This window comes from Bubalus kerabau, chromosome 1 (genome assembly GCF_029407905.1).
Source record: "Bubalus kerabau isolate K-KA32 ecotype Philippines breed swamp buffalo chromosome 1, PCC_UOA_SB_1v2, whole genome shotgun sequence".
In the NCBI taxonomy this organism is placed as follows: domain Eukaryota; kingdom Metazoa; phylum Chordata; class Mammalia; order Artiodactyla; family Bovidae; genus Bubalus; species Bubalus kerabau.
Genome location: NC_073624.1, coordinates 138,668,622 through 138,677,082, shown reverse-complemented (window position 1 = coordinate 138,677,082; position 8,461 = coordinate 138,668,622).

Genomic DNA, 8,461 nt, shown 5'->3' with positions numbered 1-8,461 from the left:
AGGGTGTTTGTTATGACTAGTGCATTTTCTTGGCAAAACTCTATTAGTCTTTGCCCTGCTTCATTCCGTATTCCAAGGCCAAATTTGCCTGTTACTCCAGGTGTTTCTTGACTTCCTACTTTTGCGTTCTGATAGATCTGATAGATAGAGTGCCTGATGAGCTATGGAATGAGCTCCGTGACATTGTACAGGAGACAGGGATCAAGAGCGTCCCCATGGAAAAGAAATGCAAAAAAGAAAAATGGCTGTCTGGGGAGGCCTTACAAATAGCTGTGAAAAGAAGAGAAGCAAAAAGCAAAGGAGAAAAGGAAAGATATAAACATCTGAATGCAGAGTTCCAAAGAATAGCAAGAAGAGATAAGAAAGCCTTCTTCAGTGATCAATGCAAAGAAATAGAGGAAAACAACAGAATGGGAAAGACTAGAGATCTCTTCAAGAAAATCAGAGATACCAAAGGAACATTTCATGCAAAGATGGGCTCAATAAAGGACAGAAATGGTATGGACCTAACAGAAGCACAAGATATTAAGAAGAGATGGCAAGAATACACAGAAGAACTGTACAAAAAAGATCCTCATGACCCAGATAATCACGATGGTGTGATCACTCATCTAGAGCCAGACATCCTGGAATGTGAAGTCAAGTGGGCCTTCGAAAGCATCACTATGAACAAAGCTAATGGAGGTGATAGAATTCCAGTTGAGCTATTCCAAATCCTGAAAGATGATGCTGTGAAAGTGCTGCACTCAATCTGCCAGCAAATTTGGAAAACTCAGCAGTGCCCACAGGACTGGAAAAGGTCAGTTTTCATTCCAATCCCAAAGAAAGGCAATGCCAAAGAATGCTCAAACTACTGCACAATTGCGCTCATCTCACACGCTAGTAAAGTAATGCTCAAAATTCTCCAAGCCAGGCTTCAGCAATATGTGAACCGTGAACTTCCTGATGTTCAAGCTGGTTTTAGAAAAGGCAGAGGAGCCAGAGATCAAATTGCCAACATCCGCTGGATCGTGAAAAAAGCAAGAGAGTTCCAGAAAAACATCTATTTCTGCTTTATTGACTATGCCAAAGCCTTTGACTGTGTGGATCACAATAAACTGTGGAAAATTCTGAAAGAGATGGGAATACCAGACCACCTGACCTGCCTCTTGAGAAACCTGTATGCAGGTCAGGAAGCAACAGTTAGATGTGGACATGGAACAACAGACTGGTTCCAAACAGGAAAAGGAGTTAGTCAAGGCTGTATATTGTCACCCTGTTTATTTAACTTATATGCAGAGTACCTCATGAGAAATGCTGGACTGGAAGAAGCACAAGCTGGAATCAAGATTGCCAGGAGAAATATCAATAACCTCAGATATGCAGATGACACCACCCTTATGGCAGACAGTCAAGAGGAACTAAAAAGCCTCTTGATGAAAGTGAAAGTGGAGACTGAAAAAGTTGACTTAAAGCTCAACATTCAGAAAACGAAGATCATGGCATCCGGTCCCATCACTTCATGGGAAATAGATGGGGAAACAGGGGAAACAGTGTCAGACTTTATTTTTCTGGGCTCCAAAATCACTGCAGATGGTGACTTCAGCCATGGAATTAAAAGATGCTTACTCCTTGGAAGGAAAGTTATGACCAACCTAGATAGCATATAGAAAAGCAGAGACATTACTTTGCCAACAAAGGTCCGTCTAGTCAAGGCTATGGTTTTTCCTGTGGTCATGTATGGATGTGAGAGTTGGACTGTGAAGAAAGCTGAGCACTGAAGAATTGATGCTTTTGAACTGTGGTGTTGGAGAAGACTCTTGAGAGTCCCTTGGACTGCAAGGAGATCCAACCAGTCCATTCTGAAGGAGATCAGCCCTGAGATTTCTTTGGAAGGAATGATGCTAAAGCTGAAACTCCAGTACTTTGGCCACCACATGTGAAGAGTTGACTCATTGGAAAAGACTCTGATGCTGGGAGGGATCGGGGGCAAGAGGAGAAGGGGACGCCAGAGGATGAGATGGCTGGATGGCATCACTGACTCGATGGACGAGAGTCTCAGTGAACTCCAGGAGTTGGTGATGGACAGGGAGGCCTGGCATGCTACGATTCATGGGGTCGCAAAGAGTCGGACACGATTGCGTGACTGATCTGATCTGATCTGATCTGATGTTTTCATTTCTCTTGGGTATACAGCAATTTGTGAAATTATTGCGTCAGACTGAATTGGACAGAACTGATGCTAACTCTTCCTTTAACCTTTTCAGAAACTGCCAGACTATTTTACAAAGCACATGCCCCACAACTATAATCTTTGAGAAGGTTTTCTCCTGATCTCTAAAGGAAAGAGAACATTTTTGTCATCCTGATAATCCTCAGGATTTCAAATATTAAACAGGTAGGTTATGAAATAAAGGCTAAAGATGAAAGTATTTACTCTTTTCTTCTTCATTACAGTTTTAAAACCTTCATTGATTTTCTTTAAATCTCTATTTTATGCTGTCTACCTATCAGAACTCATTATTTGGTCTCCTTAAGTACCCATTCCATATCAAAGGATTCATTACATAAGAAATCTATCACATTTCTTTCAAGTACCGTAGGTCAGATAATAAAGATCCAAGTTAATGTGAGTTAATTTTTAATTGATGAACATTAGATTTATTCAATTAATTTTCACTGGATACGTACTCTAAGCCAGGTATGTTTGAGGTGCTGGATATTTTCTGTGCTGTTTTAGTTCTAGGAGGTTCAACTTCATTCAGTTCAGTTCAGTCACTCAGTTGTGTCCAACTCTGCGACCCCATGGACTGAAGCACACCAGGCTCCCCTGTCCATCACCAACTCCCAGAGCTTACTGAAACTCATGTCCATCAAATCAGTGATGCCATCCAACCATCTCATCCTCTGTCATCCCCTTCTCCTCCTGCCTTCAATCTTTCCCAGCATCAGGGTCTTTTCCAGTGAGTTAGTTCTTCGCATCAGGTGGCCAAAGTATTGGAGTTTCAGCTTTAGCATAAGTCCTTCCAATGAATGTTCAGGACTGATTTCCTTTAGGATCAACTGGTTTGATCTTGCAGTCCACGGGACTCTCAAGAACCTTCTCCAACACCACAGTTCAAAAGCATTAGTTCTTTGTACTCAGCCGAAGAATCAGACTTCTTTATACTCCAACTCTCACATCCATACATGAGTACTGGGAAAACCATAGCTTTGACTAGACGGACAGACCTTTTTTGGCAAAGTAATGTCTTTGCTTTTTAGTATGCTGTCTAGGTTGGTCATAGCTTTTCTTCCAAGGAGCAAGTGTCTTTTAATTGTATGGCTGCAGTCACCATCTGCAGTGATGAAATCAACTTCATTAGTCATATGGTTATGGTGCAAATGACTCTTAAATGTCATTTTCCATTAACAGTCTTTTTGCCAGTTGAGTTTTTACCCTTTGATATCTATGCTGCAAACTTCTTATAAAATATGCTCTTTGGCCACACTCAGTAAATCTAACATGTTGTAGATTATAATTATCAGCATGACAGGAGTTCCATTCTGTATTTCTTTTTCCACCCACAGCAATATTCATTTTTTGATTTCTTTGGAGCTATACTGTAACCCTGTCTGTTAAAGAACCTGTTGAAAAATAATCTTGACCAGCCAAAGAAAAGTTGAACTAAGAGTCTTGCCAAAAACGACATCTGAGTCAAACATCTTCAGTTCATTAAGACCATAGTTGACAGAAGATGGACTCAAGTTGTAGAGATATTCATGTGATGTGGAGTGAGGCTAACACTTGAGGAGCAATTAGGATCTACTTCTTAAAAAGCATCATTTTCAGACTTTGTTGGTCACTGGACTTTATTGATTTCCTGGGTTGGTTATCATACCTGCCTGTCACTACAGGAGCTCTTCTTGAGTGAATTTTAAGAACTCAAATGCGGGTTTTGATAAGACATCCTTAAAGGATATTATATATGACAACTATCTGTAATCATTGTCAATTTGCCAGTAGGTAAAAATTTCCTCTTTTAACTATGTGTAGGAAAGGTAGGATCAGTTTCCCAGTTGAAGTGGGGTCATGAATATAAACATTTATATGACACTTATTATGTGTTAGGAATACTTTATGTGGTTTAATGCACTGATCCTTCTTAACTATCATACGAGATAGGTATCATTCTCTGCACAGGGAGAAGGAAACTTGTCCAGGTTACAGACCTGGTCAGTAGTCTGGCTTCAAGTTGTACGCTCATATCCTCTACACTTTCCACCTCATCATTCAACCTCTTGGGGCCTCTGTTTCTTCATCTGAAAAATTATTAGATTAAATGCTACAGCAAGTATGATAGTCTACCTGCTAATCTTCAAGACCTCTTCCAGTTCTTAGACTCTGATTCAAATTCAGCTGTCTCTAAAGAAGCATTCATGACTGTGTGTAACTAAGAGAAACAATGAAGACACAAAGTATGTTGCTGAAATACCCAGGAGCAGCCTTTTTGGCTCTCCAACAGGGTCAGGAGGAACAGGTTCAATGGAAGGAAATGCCTGCAATTATTATTGTCCGTGATATTGAGAGTTAATTCAGCTTTCACTTGGTGAGTGCCAGGGTCTGTTTGATCAATCCAAGCATTTATACTGTGGGTCATACCACACCAGATTTAGAAACGTAGATTTTTCTTTACATACAGACTGATGGCTTTGGTTGTGGATATCTTGTTTGTTGATATTAGTGTTGGCATGTCTCCATCTGAGCCAGCTGTACATCTGGTATTTTATCGATGTTTGCTTGTTGCTGCCAAAGGATCTGGCCCCTTCCTTCTAAGGTCTCTTTAACCTGATAATCAACCCAGATTCTTCTCAGTTAGGATAAGCCTGTAAAACCCTAGCATATACCTTGCAGGCACCACTACTCATTATGTGTGTGTGTGTGTTGGTCACTCAGTTGTGTCTGTCTCTTTGCAACCCCATGGACTGTAGCCCACCAGGCTCCTCTATCTATGGGATTTCCCAGACAAGAATACTGGAGTAGGTAGCCATTCCCTTCTCCAGGGGATCTTCCCAACCCAGGGATCAAACCCGGGTCTCCCACAGTGCAGTCAGATTCTTTACTGTCTAGGCCACCAGCGAAGCCCACTACTCACTACACTGATATTGAATGTTTCCTGCTTTTTGTTTATGTTACATATATTCACTCATCTATGATCACATTATCCATACCAGAAGTCAAGAGAGTCAGACCAAAGAACTTTGAACCATACCCAACTGAAAAAGGAATGTTAGAGATGTATTTTAACTTGAGGTTTCTTGAAAAATTTTTAATGTTTTATTGGAACAATGAGATACAGTCTTTGAAATTTGGACTATTCTAGAGAATTATGGTTTTTCCAGTAGTCATGTATGGATGTGAGAGTTAGACTATAAAGAAAGCTGAGTGCAAAAGAATTGGTGCTTTTGAACTGTGGTGTTGGAGAGGACTTTTGAGAGTCCCTCGGACTGCAAGGAGATCCAACCAGTCCATCCTAAAGGAGATCAGTCCTGGGTGTTCATTGGAAGGACTGATGTTGAAGCTGAAGCTCCAATACTTTGGCCACCTCATGTGAAGAACTGACTCATTTGAAAAGACCCTGGTGCTGGGAAAGATTGAAGGTGGGAGAAGAAGGGGATGACAGAGGATGAGATGGCTGGATGGCATCACTGACTTGATGAACATGAGTTTGGGTAAACTCCGGGAGTTGGTGATGGACAGGGAGGCCTGGCATGCTGCGGTCCATGGGGTCCAAAGAGTCGGACATGACTGAGTGACTGAACTGAACTAAGAGGATCCTGCAGTGTGAGGCATATTTCCCTAATTTTACAGCAATTCTTTACAAGCTCTTATGGGAAATCTAGAAGCCATTCCCAACATTTCTTTCTACTCATCCCTGTATCCATCAGTTATGGCACTTAATTTCATTTCACTTTGAATTCTTAATCTCTTAAATTGGTCCCCTTATTTTGAAATTTTCTAGGTATTAAATTTTCAAATATGTATTTTTGCCTCAGCTATTAAAGCAGACTCTGACTACTTCTCTCCCAATCCGTCTTTTAACATGGTTTCTAACAGTGATGGTTTTGAGACACAAAGCCAACCATATTATTCCAGTGTTTAGAATCCTTCAATGGTTCCTCTTTGCTTCCTGGAGAACCCTTCATAATAGAGACACAGAGTCTAACCGACTGAAGAGGACATTCACTGTGTTTAGGCTAGGTGGCATTCCAATTTGCTTTTGGAGAGTGCTCTCAAAGTGCCTCCTCTTCCTCTGAGTGATGGTTATAGTGCCCACACCAGGCCAGTCACACTCTTTCTTCTGGGACTTAATCTTAACAAAATCCTGTAAGGCTGGAGAAAACAGACAGAGCTCATTCATTTCCTGTTGAGGCAATGTAGCCTCTGCCCTGTAGATCTCCAAGTACACCAGAGTTCTCCCCAGTTCTCTATTTATGTTGTCCTGCCAAGAGATAGGAGCTGTTGCTGATGATCAAAAGGCCTCTTCCTGTTTACCTCCCACTTCCCATAAGTACTCTGACCTTGAATCACTTGTAATTATCCACTGTATTTCCATAGTCCAGGAGCATTTTACACCATTAAAACTTTGTAAGTGTTCTTCCCTCGGTCCTGGAATGTCCCCTTCCCAACTCAAGCAGTGTTTCCTCCTCTCTGCTCTCTTAACAGAGCCTGAGTACCTCAGCTGAGGTACTTTGCACATTCTAGTGGTTGTTCACCTGACACTCTTCCCTCCTAGATTGCAAGACTCTTTGTTTTCATTTACTGCTGGCACAGCATAAATGATTAAGAATTATTTGGATGAATGAACAAAGAAGTATTGACTGTATAGTTTGGAGTCCCTGTGTAGAGATTTATGTTCCAAGCAACAAGTGAGGCACATTTCCAGAATTCAAGAAATGGCTTGTAAGTTGCAGTTCACAGAATCAACATAAAATGCATGAAACTCCCCGTAATCTAAATTGCTGACAAGATTAAGGCACATTGATCAAAGTAGCAATGATAAGGTCACAGTCACGTGATAGATGCAGAGCTCAGTTAAGTGCCTGGTGGGCCTGGTCATTCTCCCTTTGCCACTCTCCCCAGCCCAACCCAATGTCTACCTTCTTTGCCGTGCTCTGTGTGCCAGAGGCTGACCCTGGGTGGGCAGCATTTTCTGGACTCCCTCAGTGCCTGGCTTCTGCCTGGCTTTGGCCAATGGTAGATGCCACCAAGAAATCTGAAAGCAAAGAGAGAGGTGGGAGTATTCTCTCCACACGCACCTGGACTCTGTCTCTGGCAATAAAACAAAATCTCTTCCAAATTCCAGCTCCCGCTGGGTGATCCCTGCTTTGCAGCTTCTGCTCTCCCAGGCATTGGTAACACTAGATCTTCCTTTTATTACTTAAAGCCCAAAATCAATAATCACTGCCCACTGTCCAGTCTAGGTGCCTCTTGTTTACTTGTAGGAAACACTTGTAGGATTTCATGAGTGAATTTAAATGTGGGAAAGGGTCTTAAACTGTCCTGGAAACATGAGGGAATTTCCTCCTTTTCTTGGTTAATACCTTTATAGAGAGTCAACTATGTCCCAAGCACCATACTTGACCCTTGGCTAGAGTAAGCTGTGAACTAGCAGAGTAAGGGGCCATAGCCTAGCCTTAGAAGCATGCATCCTGGACTTATCTACCTGTGTTTACCTCCTGTCTCTGCCTCTGCTTTGGTGCCTCACCTTGGGCAGCTCACTTGACCTCAGGGGGCCTTAGTTCCCCAACTATAAAAGGAGTGAAAAGTAGTAGTTGCCCTATGAGATTCAGTGAAATGATTGTAATAATTACTTAGAATAGAGCTTGTCAGAGTAAGGCAACTGAAGAATTTCAATTATCTGCTATAGCAAAAATACTGCTGATACTTCGAGCATGCATTCGTTCCTTTGCTTGTTTGATCCTTTCTTCCTTCAACAAAAGCTCATTAAGTGAAGTTCTGTTCTGCTGCTGCCACTGTGTTCTAGGGAACAGTGATGAACAGGACTCATCTGGTACCTGCTCTCAGGAGGTTATAGTTTTGCTACACAAACAGACAATGAGGACATTACAGATGCTGTCAGTCCAACACCTGGAGATACACTGAGGGTTTTGGAAATGGTATGCATAGGTTCCTTTTGGTTATGGCCTGAAACCATGCAACACAGGACAGAAGGATGTAAAGTGGATATATATGTACACATACACACACACAGAAGGCATGTACATTCTATATAATTTTACATTTCTGATTTCCATTTTCATGAAACAGGGTAGTGGTTCAGAGCTTGGATGCCTGGATTTGAACCCCAGCCTACCCATCATTGGGCTTCCCAGGTGGCTCAGTGGTAAATAATCCACCTGCAATGCAGGAGCTGCAGGAGACCTGGGTTTGATCCCTGGGTGCGAAGATCCCCTGGAGGAGGGGATGGCAACCCACTCC